Here is a 14,056-nt window from a genome sequence, read left to right on the forward strand (position 1 = left end):
TCCCCTTCATCACCTACCTTGTGGTGGCCCCGCCTCAGTTCCCCAGGAGCTAGCGGTCTTCGTGGTTCTGGGACCCCAACCTTGGAGGTGAGTGCGTCTGCCTCTTGCTGGGTGGGGTGGGAGCAGCCGTCTGAGTGTGCGCTGGGCCTTGGGCTGAGCCCTGCATCCTGTACCCACCACACCTGACCACAGGAATGGGGCCACGTTCATCAGCATCTCACTAGATGCAGGTGCCTCAGGGCAAGTTAAATTCCCTGCACTTGTGTCTGAGGGTGTTCATGACCTGGCCATTTGGCTCCACCAGCTCCAGGTAATTATGGTGACACTATTTCACCACTAATGAGGTGGTGCTCATTAGAGCACAGGAAGCACTGGGTCTCATGGGGCATGCACATCCCAGCCCTCAGAGACAGAGGATCTGCGACCTTTGTCCCCAGCCTGTCCCCAGCACCTGAGAAGCAAAAGAACCCCCTCCCCTCCACTTCCCTCAACTCATATGATTTCTTCACCCCTAGTGCCCTCCTCTGGACATGTTTCATTGTTGTCCCTTTCAGATGGAGGCCCCTGCCATGGATCAAAATGTTTCAGCTTACAGTAGATCAGCCTCTCACCTCCTTGATCCTTGAGCTCCTAGCGATACAGCTCCAGATCACATTTGTCCAATGATTCTCAACCCTGGCTGCACCCGAGAATCACCTAAGAAAGTTTTATTAAGAGTAGTGCCTGGGCCCCACCCCTAGAAGTTCTGATGCAGCTGTTTGAGATCATTGCTAAATAGTTGATGTGCGTACCCCAGGGGCTCCGGCCTAGCTTACAAGTTAATGAGAAATAGGATTCAGAGAGACAGCCCTGAGCCGAGGCTTTGGAGACCAGGCACATGAGACAAGCCAGCTGTTCTCAGTGATGACTGAATCAGACCCAAGGGTATTTGTTTTCTCACTAAAGGAATCACAGACAATACAGGTGCAAGAAAGGTTAAAGGAAGCGATCTTGTTTAGTGTGGAGAAGAGAGGGGCCCTATTCCCTGTGTTGTGGGGCCCAGAGGAGAGCAGGAACCCTGAGTTCCTACCCTTGGTCAGACCAGGCACCCAGGCTCCAGGGAAGTGAGAAAAGATGGGGTGTCAGGGATGATGACTCAGCCCCCTTCACCTGAGGACAGGAGGCTCCCTCCTCTTCCTCCCACTGCCTCCCCTTCTCCCTCCCTTGTCGCCCCCCAGGCCTCCAGATGTGCACAGTCACATGGCAGGTTCTGGCTCCCTCCCTCCCTCCAGCACCACGAAGGGAAGGACCATCTGTCCTGCTCGCTGCAGCCCAGCAGTCTGTGCGCGTGTGCCAGGCTCAAGGAAGCGCCCTTCACGCTCTTCCTGTTTTCTTTCCTCCCTGCCTCAAACTTGCTTCTGCCCCAGGATATTCTGTGGCCTCCATGGTTCTGCAGACCTGCTCTATCCAGAGTGACAAGAGTATAGCATCTTTCCTCCTCCACTGCCTTCCACTACCCTCCTGCAAGGTCTCTGGCCTCTAGTCCTTCCTCAGTCTTAAAACTTACCTATCTGGAGTCTACCTGTCTAGTCGCGTGATTCACAGACTGTCAGACTCCCAGGGTCCTAGTCTGCACCCTACCCCATTCCCTTCCTGCCTCTTGTGTTTCAATATCCTCTCCTAAGCAGTTCCTGCAGAATGTGACCCCACTCTCAGGGCGCTGGGAGTAAGGACCACCATGTGTCTCTGCCAGCCACTGAGCTGACATTTTGCCTTATTTGCTAAGATAATTCAGTGTAATTTGTTGCTAATGAATGAACGCATTACTTCTTCTTCCTATAGCTTTCATAATTACTTTGAAGTCCACGTGCTCACTGGTGACAGCTTCAGCAAACATTCTGAGAACCTGAAGCTGGCCAGGTTGCAGAGCCAGCTCAGCCTCCTTGGGTGACCACGCTGAGGGCTTTGGTGACCGGGGAGTCACGGCCAGGGTGCTGATTTCCTTGGTATCTCCATCCAGGCTGCCCTTCTGAGCGTCCGCCCGTCCACTGCAGCTGGAACGATCTGGGTCAGCCCTACAAGACAATGTGCTGGCGGCCAGGGACTCCAGATCTGGGGCATTTGTGGAGTGGGCTTGGCAATACTGGGAGAGGAGCCCATTGTGCTCTGTCTGGAGGACGGGTGATGAGGGAGAAGGGGACAGAGGTGATTGACGAAGCGGAAGAAGTTGTATGCATCATATTCAGTCCTGTTTATAAAAGCCTTTGCTCAAGCTCTTCCTCCACTGGGTCTGCCCTCTCTCTTCTCTGCCTATGGAAATCCTATGTACTCCCTCCTGTGTATCCCCCTGGATCCCTGACTGCGTCTCGGTGTTTCACAGCCATAATAAAGCACTGGCTCCTTCACTGCTCTCTGGGAGTTCATATCCTCCCTAGAGCAGTTCTGGATTTCCCTCACCCAGCCCAGAGCACAGAGCAGCCCCTGTCCTCTGGTACATTGCTGGCAGGGAAGTACCCAAACCACATTAATCCAGTCTCTGAATGGAATTCAGACTGAGGCTGAAGTTTATTTCTGCACCATCCCCGAAAAAAGGATTTCCCAGCAAATGAATAATGTAAATGAGGTTGCCAACGGGTGCTTAACCTATTTAAAGGAATAATCTATTTAAAAAATCTCTTAGACAGCACCTATTTACCCAGAAACAATTGATATGGTAATTGCGAGTCATTCTCTTTTTTTATTTACCAGAGAAGCTTCCCTAAGCTTCATGTTCACCCACTCCCACGGTCTGTGTGGGGAACGGTACCGGTTAACCCTTGGGGTGCTGGGTACTCTGTGTCCTTGCAGGTCACAACTGCAAACTGAGGTCAAGAGCAGTAGCCCCCTACCCTGGTTGACTGAGATGAAGAGAGATCGCCCAAAGGACAGAGGCTTCATGGCTGTCACCTCACCTGCACTTCTGTGATGTGAATGAATAGGTCTGAACAGATGGCCTCAGGCTCAGCCCAGACCAACAGAGAGGGGATAGGCAGTCAGACAGGGTGTGGCGGGGGTGGAGGGGTGCGGGAGGACAGAGATGCGCATGGGGAGGATTGCTCATTGCTCAGCTGAAGATGGCAGTAGAAGGAGCTCCAGGCTCGAGGGGGAGGCAGCCGTGGCCCCCTGGGTACCAGCACTGCAGATCAATGTAATCCCTTGGCCTGCAGATCAATTCTGCTTTCTCAGGGTTTAATTGGCTTGTTGGCTTTGGCTTGCGGAAGAGAAAGAGGCTCTTACCCAAGGAGAGGAGCTGTGTCAGAGGCAGCCACGGCACCTCCATCCCTGCCCCACCCCCACAGAGGGATCATGGGGCAGGAGACACCATGCTTACCCCTTGCCCAGGTCCCTGAGCTGGGTCCTCCCTGCCCACTGGAGTGGGACGAGGCTAGACTGAGATGCCTGGGCTGAGGGGCTCCTGGGGATGGTTGTCTGGCTCTGTGCACCTGCTCTGGCTCTGTTGCTCCTGGTCTGATGTGGCTCTGGATGGGTATGTGCATGGGGAGAAGGGAGTAGATGCAGGAGTCGGGGGGAGGAGAGTGAAGGGTACCTGGGTACCTCAGCCTGCCCAGGAAGGGACCTCCCACCTCCTTCCCCTGTACCACTGAGTCAGAGAAGGGGAGCAGTTGCCCAGCAACTCAGAGCAGCATTCAGAGGAGGGCTCTTGCCCCAGCTCAGCGCTGGGTCCATAGGACTCTGTGATATTACCTTCTGGGGTTCAATCTGAGGACAGGAACATGGCATCAGAGCACCCACCTTCACAAGGCGGGGAGGGCAGCCCAACAACGTGGGCTTCTCCTCTTTGCAGGCCCCACAGGGCCAGCCCCTCTGAGGGAGTAGATGTTTCATTGGTGGTGGTGGCAGTGGCGGCTGAGACCTCACAAGCCATCTCTCCTCCCAGCCTCAGCAGCCTCTTCTCTGATCTTGTGGTTTTCCTAATAAACACATTTAAAATATTTATGAAGGCAACGTCAGTGAAGCAACACAACATTACTCTAAAATGATTATCTTCTTCTAACAGGTAGCTTTGGCATGAGCGCTGATTGCTAAGCTCCTAAAGGCAGACCCCTCAGGGTGAAGCCCCAGGGTTGGCACTCACGGCTCTCCCTGAATGAGCTAAGCGGTGGTGGTCCCTCCGCTCTCTTGGGGGGCCAGGCCCGGTGGCAGATGAGGAGGTAGGATGGTTTGATAGGGCTCAGGGGCTGGACTCTGGAGGAAGGAGTCGACTGGATGAGGCTCTGGGACAACTCCCAATAGGGGAAGAGCCTGAAAACTGGAAGTGTCTCTGGAACCATGGACAGCCCCTCCAAGCTTTGCTCCTGGGGAGATGAGAAGCCCAGGGGCTGGGAGCTAGGACTCCTGGGTCCATGCCCCACTTTGTTGATAGGAAGGGCTCTGCTCTAGAAGGAAGTGATGGATGCCATGGGTTGGTAGGGAGGGGCCTGGGCTGCTTTGCCCACTGAAGAGTTGGTGGCTGAGCTCAGCTACTCCTCAGCAGTCCTGGGAAGACAGGATATGATAGCAATACCTTGTATACACAGGTTGGGGTGGCATTCGGGATTTGCAGCTGGCCCCAGATTCTTCTGTCTGGCCTTTGAAAGTCCAAGGAGTCCCCACCTGCCCTCCTTGCACAGACCCCTGCGCTGTCCTCTCATGTCAGCTAGATGCACCTTGTCCAACCCCCTCTGGTGCAGGCAGATGGGGAAATGGATGCCCCTTCTCACACCTCCACCCCTCCCCAGGCTGGAAGGAAAACCCCTGTCTATATCTATCTGGAATGCAGATGGAGGGAGGCCGTGATGGCAAAATCTGGGGAGGAGGGTTCTATCCTCACCCAGCTCAACCCCAGAAAAGCCTCTTTCTAACAAGAACTGTTTTCATCACCATAGCCTAAAGCCTGGAGCTGCTCTAATTATGTGTCAGGCTGGAATCTGACAGGAAGCATTTTAATTATTAATTTGAAGTGTGCCTAGTGTCAGAATGGAGGAAGGCTGGTTCCTTAAGCTCACTCATGCCCAGCCCTGTCTGCTGGGACCTCATTAGTGACACCCCAGGCCTCCCAGACCTCCCTCCTCAGGCAGAGCCTCTTTCCTGCCACGGTGCAGGATCTGCATCTCCCACTCCTCTGCCCTTCCTAACCCCCTACTTTGCACAGCGCTCTCTTGTTTTCCTTATTTCCCTAAACGCTTCGGCATGGAGTCTACCCTTCCCACTGTACAGATGGAAGAGATTGAGGCCCAGGGAGGGCATGGGGTCTGCCTGATGTCGCAGCACACAACAGCCACAGGCAGGACAGAACCTCTGCATTTTCTAGTTTGGACTCTTTAGTTCTTGCCTGCCAGTGGAGGTGGTCTTCTGCAGGGCTCTCTTTCTCTATCGTCCCATCTTCATGTTCACGTCATCTAAGGTGGCATGCAGAGTCTTCTTTGATGCGTTGCACGCATCTGACACTTTTAAGGAACAGTTTGCTTGCTCCATTTACACCCAGGCATGGGCATGCCCTTCTGGGTTCTGGGGCCAGACTGCTTGCCCTGTGCCAGGTGAGGTCGGGGTAAGGGCCTGCCATAGACTGAGGACATCATTTGGCCTGTTTCCTTTTCTGCCTTGTCAAGGGAGATTCAGCTTCTGCTTATTGGTTGTTTTCTAGATTTGACCCTCCGCATTCGCCTGTGGATCAGGGCCTGTCCCTTCTGTCACGTGCCATTGTTTCTGCATTTCTGAATTCAGGGCCATGAAGCCCCAGACTGGACAGCAGCCCTGGAGCTGAAAAATGTACTGTTTCATGTGTGTCCAGCTGCTGGCTTGCTTCTGTATCTGAAGATTCCTTTCGTTTTTCCTCTGAGCCCCGGGAGTTTTGCAAGGTTGAGGTGGCGTTCCTATCCCAGGCTTCCCTCCTTGTGTTGCTGGATTCCCAGGTAGCCTGGCTCCACCCTGGCTGATCCCAGTCCTTCCCAGGCCATGCCTGCCTCAGTCCACATCCAAGGCTTAATGCTTAGGAAGTTGTTCTCAGCTGATGGCCTCTGGTTCACTTCTCTATGAAGCCTTCCTTTATGTTTGATCCCGTGCTGTAGCTGGATAGAGAGGCCATGATCCACTAGGGAGGTTTGATCTAGGAGGACCTGTGGGGTCCAGAGTAGGAAGAAGGAACCTTGGAGGAATTGGGGGAGGCTTACCAGAGATGGTGACATTTGAACTGAGACTTGAAGGATAATTGGTATTTTAGTCTTGGTTGGGTGTAGGAAACAGAAACTACTGTATTTTAAGCAGAAAGAGGTTGAACTCAGCGTCCTGGGTGTTTACAAAATCATTGGAAGGGCTGAAGGAGCAGGCTTGAGGCTGGGTCTCCAGGAATGACTCCCAGAATACTACAGAACTGACCAGCTAGGAGGCTGCTACCTTGGCCACTTTAGAAAGGCATTGTGGTAGGCTGAATAATGCACCCCCCCAATATCCCCATCCTAATTTCTGGAACCTGTGAATATTATCTTACAATGGTAAAGGAGACTTTGCAGATGTAAGTTAAGAATCTTGATCTCACCAAAGTGGGTATAGAAGGATCATATCTCAACATAATAAAAGCCATTTACAACAAACCCACAACCAACATAATACTCAACAGTGAAAAGCTGAAAGCCTTCCTACTAAATTCAGGAACAAGACAAGGATGCCCACTCTCACCACTTCTATTCAACATAGTATTGGAAGTCCTAGCCAGAGCAATCAGACAGGATAAAGAAATAAAAGGTATCTAGATCAGAAGGGAAGAAGTAAAACTGTCACTATTTGCAGATGATATAATACTCTATATAGAGAACAGTTTCCACACGAAAACTATTAGAACTAATCAATGAATTCAGCAAGGTAGCAGGATGTAAGATTAATATACAGAAATCTTTTGCATTTCTTTACACTAATAATGAAATATCAGAAAGAAAAGTAAGGAAACAATCTCATTTAAAATTGCATTAAAAAAATACCTAGGAATAAACCTAGGAATAAACTTAACCAAGGAGGTGAAAGACCTATATGCTGAAAACTATAAAACATTGATAAAGGAAATTGAAGATGACTCAAAGAAATGGAAAGATATCCATTTGCTCTTGGGTTGGAAGATTTAATATTAAAATGGCCATACTACCCAAAGCCATCTACAAATTTAATGCAAGCTCTATCAAAATACCCATGACATTTTTCACAGAAGTAGAACAAATAATCCTAAAATTTATATGAAACCACAAAAGGCCCAGAATTGCCAAAGTAATCCTGAAGGAAAAGAAGAAAGCTGAAGGCACTGCTTCAGACTATGCTACAAAGCAATAGTAATCAAAACAGCATGGTACTGGCACAAAAACATATAGCTCAGTGGAACAGAATAGAGAGCCCAGAAATAAACACATGCACCTATCTATGGTCAATAACCTATGGCAAACGAGGCAAGAATATACAATGGAGAAAAGACAGTCTCTTCAACAAGTGGTGTTGGGAAAGCCAGACAGCCTCATGTTAATCAATGAAATTAGAACACTCCCTCACACTGTATACCAAAATAAACTCAAAATGGTCTAAAGACCTAAATATAAGACATGACACCTTAAAACTCCTAGAAGAGAATATAGGCCAAACATTCTCTGACATAAATGGTAGCAATATTTTCTTAGGCCAGTCTCCCAAGGCAAAAGAGATAAAATCAAAGATAAACCAACAGGGCCTAACAAAACTTAAAGGCTTTTGCACAGCAAAGGAAACCATCAACAAAGTGGAAAAACAACCTATGGAATGGGAGAAAATATCTGCAAATAATGTGACTGATACAGGGTTAATATCCAAAATATACAAACAGCACATGCAACTTAATATTGAAAAAACAAACAACCCAATCAAAAAATGGACAGAAGACAAATAGACATTTTTCCAATGAAGACATATAGATGGCGAAGAGGCACTTGAAAAGATGTTCAACATCGCTAATTTTTAGAGAAATGCAAATCAAAACCACAAGGAGATATCACCTCACACCTGTCAGAATGACTCTCATCAAAAAATCTGCAAATAACAAATGTTGGCAAGGATGTGGAGAAAAGGGAACCCTCGTAAACTCTTGGTGGGAATGCAAATTGGTACAGCCACTATGGAAAACAGTATGGAGTTTTCTTAAAAAACTAAAAATAGAGCTAACATATGATCCAGCAATCCTACTCCTGGCTATACATCTGGAAAAAACAAAAACTCTAATTTGAAAAGATACATGCACCCCAATGTTCATAGCAGCACTATTTACAATAGCCAAGACATGGAAACAACCCAAGTGCCCATCAACAGACAACTGGCTTAAGAAGTTGTGGTGTGTGTGTGTATATATATATATATATATATATATATACACACACACACGTATATGTATATAGTGGAGTATTACTCAACCATAAAAAGAATGAAATATTGCCATTTGCAGTAACATGGATAGACCTAGAGAATATTATACTTAGTGAAGTAAGTCAGAGAAAGACAAATACTATATGATATCACTTATATGTGGAATCTAAAAATATCAGTAATACAAATGAACCTATATACAAAACAGAAACAGACTCACAGACATAGAAAACAAACTTACGGCTACCAAAGGGGAGAGGGAGGGAGGGAGGGACAAATTAGGAGGATGGGATTAACAGATGCAAACAACTATACATGAAATAGATAAGCAACAAGATTTACTGTATAGCACAGGGAATTATATTGAACATCTTGTAATAACCTGTAATGGAATACAATCTGAAAAAAAACACACCTGAATCACTTTGCCATACACCTGAAACTAACACAATATTATAAATTAACTATACTTCTCTTATGTATTTATTTTTGGCCTTGCCACGCGGCTTGTGGGATCTTAGTTCCCTGACCAGGGATCAAACTCTTGCCCCCTGCAGTGGAAGTTCGGAGTCCTACCTAACCACTGGACCGCCAGGGAATTCCCAGCTATACTTCACTTTAAAAAAAAAAGGAATCTCGAGATGGGGAGATTATCCTGGATTATCCAGGTGGGCCCCATATAACCCACGAGGGAGGTTACATAAGAGGGAGGCGGGAGGGCAGAGCCAGAAAACAAAGAAAGAAAAAGAAAGAAATTGGATGACAGAAGCAAGAGCTGACTTGAAAATGGAGGAAGGGGCCCTGACGCAAGGAATGCAAGCATCCTCTAGAAACTGGAAAAGGTAAGGAAATGGATTCTCCTCTAGAGCCTCCAGGTGGGACCCAGGCCTGCCGACCTTGATTTTAGTCCAGTGAGATTGATTTTGGACTTCTGACCTCCAGCTTTAAGAGAACAGATTTGTGTTGTTTTAAGCCTCTAAGTTCGTGGCACCTGGTTATGGCAGCAAAAAGAATATGCGATGTAGGGGAGGAATCACTGGAAGTACTGGGTTCGGGACCTTGCTGCCGTAGCCGGGCCGGGGAGCAGGGATCGTGCTATTGCCTCCTCACACCCATGAGTCGGAAGACTCAACCCTGAACTGCTGCTGCCTTTCCACACCCAGGCTTGCTGGCCTCAAACAGCCCAAAGCAGCCATAGATAGCCTCCAGATCTGCCATCCCAGTCTTGTCAAAGTGCCTCTAACTTCTGGAATGCAGCATTCACACACAGCTTCAGCTGTAAGAGGGCCTGGGAAGTGTCCTTTCTACCTCTCCAGTCACAGCAGTCTAGCAAGGCCACTAGGAAGGGGTAGGACTGGGATGCCAAGTGTTAATCAGACATAAACACAACAGGGGAATAACGAATGATTAAAATGAGTCATGTGTGTTAAAACCTGTCTGGGGACACACCCTGAAAGCCTCACCCTGGCTCATGCGCGGCTGCCTCTGTGCTTGAATGAGGCTAAGCTATTTGCCCCAAGTCCCACGGCCAGCAGGTGATAAAGCAGGGATCAAACCCAACTTTGTTCAGTTCTACAGCTGGAGCTTCTAGGCCCTACAGAGGGGGAAGCAGGGTCAGTCCCACGAAGGCAAATGGCCTTGAGAACACAGAGGCAAGAGGGAAGCAGGCACATCAGGGACTTCCAGCAGCTCATCTGCCTTGAACGAAAGGTATGTGGATGGGAGTGGCAAGGAGGGCAGGGACCAGCAGACACCAAGCTAGGAGGGTCTTAAATGTCCTGCTTTGTTTATTTGTTTGTTTGTTCTTGTTGTCATCTGGCCATGTGGCATGTGGGATCTTAGTTCCCTAACCAGGGATCGAACCAGTGCCCCCTGCAGTGGAAGCACGGAGTCTTAACCACTGAACCACCAGGGAAGTCCCTTAAATGTCCTGCTTTGTGATCCTAAAGGCCACGAGGAACCACTGACATTTTTTTCTCTTTTCTTTCTTTCATAGGAGGTTTTGAGGCAGGAGAGTGACAAGTTGTTTCGCATTTTGTATGTGAAGTACGGTTTACACTAGAGATCAGGGAGCTGAGTCAGGGAGAGCAGACTGAGCCCTGACCCTGCTCACACACGGAGCCCCTCCCTTGCCCTGACTGATCCTATCCTTGGCCTCTCCCTGAGCCCTAATTCTTAATGTAGACTCAGCCTGTCCAGCACCTGAGCCTTTCTCTCACCCAACCATCCCAGGAATGCCACTGATCACAGGGGCAATCAGGTGAAAGAGTGATTCACTCAACGCAGGCATTCTCTATCGCTTTGTCTGCAGCCCAGAGCTCACATCTTAAAAAAGTAGAGAAGCGTCAGCTTCCTCGTGAAGGATAACTGGACAGTGCTTGCCTTGCACCTGTGAATCAAGGAGGACCAGGTGGAGTAGGGGTGGGGGAGGAGAGGAAGGTGTCCTAGGACATTGAGCTCCCTTTTCCATAATGAAGGGGGCTCTCATTACAAACCTGGAGCCTCCTAGCAACCAGATGGGGGTGGGGGAGCACGTAATGAAAACCTGGAGCTACGTGTGCTCTGCTGGGCCTCCAGGAGAGAGATCTGACCCCAGGCCCTCCCACAGTCACATCCCAGCGGGGTTTTACTTAGGAGAGGGATAAGGAGACCTGGTAAGCAGGGCTAGCCAAGTCCATCCCTCACTGATATCCTCTGGGCTTTCAGAATGTACAAGCCTTATGGGGAAAAGGCACTTGATTAAGCAAAAATTCACTGAAGTGACATCTCACAGTGTCCCATCCAACACTTGAACGATGGCAATTACCTAGTGAATGAGTCGTCTCGGTGGCTGGTGCTCCAGTGGATTGATGGAATAGCTACAAGGGCTATTTGAAGATTCCTTTATTAAAAAGTATGAGTTCATCCCTCGGTCTTGCAATGATGCCTCTAGATTAAAAAAACAAAGCAAAACAAAACTGAGTGGATGCTTCCGCACTTCCAGAAGAGGTCAGCGCCTTAAGGAGGAGCAGGGTCAGGCAAAGTGCCCTTCTTGCCCCTTCGCTCCCCCAAGACCCAGAATGACATCCCCTCCTTCTGGGAAGACTTTGGGACTCATGGCCCCCACTGTGGATCTGGAGAGGGGTTTAAGTCCTGAGGGCAAAGGAGGGCTATTGAGGGCCTGAGTGAGAGGCATGTTCATTCAACGTACATTCACTGAGAACCTACTATGTGCCAACCCTGTGCCAGCTCCTGGAAGCACAGCGATTGTTCCTGCCCTCAAGGGGCTTGTGATCCACTGGAGGAGAAGCTGTGTGGGGAAAATCAACCTCAGTTTAGTAATGAGGGTGGAAGGAAGGTGTATGTTTAAGACATGCAGGGGCAGAAGGAAGGCAATGGCTCAGAGAAAGATGAATTGGGGGCAGGCTGAGGAATCAGCCTGCCTGCAGGAGGCACTGTAGATGCATGAGGGCCACTGCTGACTGTTTCCGTGTGGAATACCAGCCCAGCATTGTCAGATCTACTGATTTTTTTTTTCTTTTCTTTTCTTTTTTTTTCTTTTGGCCACGCTGTGCGGCTTGTGGGACCTTAGTTCCCTGACCGAGTGTAGCACCTGAGCCCCAGGTGGAAGCGTGGAGTCCTAACCAGTGGACCAACAGGGAATTCCCTACTAGTTTTTTTTTTAAGACAGTTTTTTAGAACAAAATTGAGGGGATTCTTTTCCCAAGAAACCTGAAATCTGTTTTTATGTAACCTCCTCTTTGAAACAAAACTATGTGTGGGAAGCAAACAAGTGTGCAGGCCACCAATTTGCAACCTCTGGATGCAACGAAGAGAAACACCCAGGGAACTGGAGGGTGAGTAGGGTCAGCGTGGCCTGAGAGGGATGTCACTGGGCTAGAGAAGTTCTCAGAACGCCCCCCTCCCCAGGGCAGGAGGACCACCTGCAGCTCCTGGACAAGCTCCCAGTCTCTGGCCTGAGCACAAAGAACCCTTCTATGAGGAAGCCAGTGGGAAGGGCATGGATTCGACCTTCCTTTGAGAAATGCAGGACCCTGTGGGAGACCCACATGCTGAGTGGGCAAGACTGGACTCCATGTCTGGGGCCCACCCTGAATGGCCTCTCCTCTTACCTTCAACAGGCCTGGAGTGAAATCCATCCTGAGAGAGTGGCACTCCATTCTCAGGCACCAGGGACACTGCAGTGTGCCCCGCCCATGAAAGCAGTGGTAGGCTGAGTGCCCTGGGCCTTGTCAGGCTGGTCTCCTGCCTCATGCTCCTGGCTCCTCTGCCAGGGACTTCCTGCCCACCCCCTTGGGGGCACAGGCTGCCCCCAGCCATCCTCACCCCAACACTGGGCTCATCACTCCTGGGACTCACCCTCTCTTGTTGGTTTTATGGATTTAACTCTCCACACTTACCCTGGGTCCCTGGGGCAAATGTGCCACCCCCTCAACACTCTCCTCCCAGGGAGTGGTCAGTCTTGGGGGCAAAGGGGAGAGATGGTGCCAGGGTTCTGCCCCTCTCCCTGCACTCCGGGGTCACCAGTGAACTCTTTTCCTTCCCCACCTCTCCAAAGTGGACGTAACCATCACTACCTCCTCTGGGAAGCCTCTCACAGTCTACTACTTGGCTCAGGGAAAATTCTCCATCCCTACCAAGATCTCCTGGAAAAGTCCTACCACTGGCCACAAGGAAACCACACAAAAATCAGGGCCCCCAGGCCTCTTTCCACAATTCCTCCACAGGCTGTGCCTTGTAGTGACCCCTGCCCTGTCTTACCTTCTTGGAGGTGGAGGCTGGGTCAGGTAGAGTGAAGGGCAGGTGAGCTGGTGTCTGCGGTGCTTCTAAGATGGCAGCAGCAGCAGTGGGAAGGGAAGGGCGCCCTGCTGGTGCTGCAGCAGGGATTGATGTCCACAGGGGGAAGCTTCCACCCTCTGCAGGGATCAGGGAGGGAGCAGCCTGAACAGGGAACTGAGAGCCGCAGGCAGGTGTGTGAGCTTGAGCGTTCCTGGCAGGGAGTCAGATATGATCAGGCACAGTGCCTGGGTGTGGACAGCACGGGCCTGAGGTTACCCGCCTCGGTCTCCTTGGCTGACATGGCTGGGGACAGGAAAGTGGGAGAGCTGGGTGGTGATGGTGGCTACGCAAACTTCTGTAGTCAGGGTTCAGGGCAGGAAGGTGGGCAGAGTCAGCTCTCATCAGGATCTTGGCTAGCTCACCTCTAATGGGGCCAGTGAGGTCCCAGCATCCCCCCACCCCACCCCCACCCCCTGCCCCATGGAGGAAAGAAAGGTTCAGTGAGAATGCGTTGCAGGAGGGGTGTTTAATCTAGTTGTGAGATACTCTGGGGAGTTAGCATATGTATTTTACTTACCATTGTGCTAATCATGTGATGTTCTTACCTATTCATTACAGTGGGTCTCTATCACGATACTCTCTTCTGGATAATGCATTACCGAGCTCCCTTCTCCCAGTCTCAGACTAGACAGGAAACCTTGATTCTTCCTCCCACGGTCAAGAAAATGGAGTGGCTCTGAAGAGGCTGTGGGACTCTCAAGTCCCTCGCTGCAGGTGCTCTCATCTTTCCCATCTTGCACCAACACGCACCCTCTGCTTCAGCTAGGCTTTTCTCTGCTGTCCCCCGAATGGCCACCCCAGCCATCTTTGTAAAGTTACACCTACCCCA

The 14,056-nt window shown here is 50.0% G+C and overlaps 1 long non-coding RNA gene across 1 annotated transcript; it reads right to left on the reverse strand.

The window, feature by feature from the left end:
• Positions 1 to 1,225: 1,225 nt before the first annotated feature.
• Positions 1,226 to 13,549, reverse strand: LOC137232404 (uncharacterized). Its single transcript, XR_010947027.1, has 3 exons — positions 13,150 to 13,549; positions 11,195 to 11,316; positions 1,226 to 3,950 (listed from the first exon to the last, which is right to left on the reverse strand). It is a non-coding gene; the product is annotated as an uncharacterized lncRNA (long non-coding RNA).
• Between the last annotated feature and the right edge of the window lie 507 nt (positions 13,550 to 14,056).

This window comes from Pseudorca crassidens, chromosome 1, assembly GCF_039906515.1.
Source record: "Pseudorca crassidens isolate mPseCra1 chromosome 1, mPseCra1.hap1, whole genome shotgun sequence".
NCBI classification, from domain to species: Eukaryota; Metazoa; Chordata; class Mammalia; order Artiodactyla; family Delphinidae; genus Pseudorca; species Pseudorca crassidens.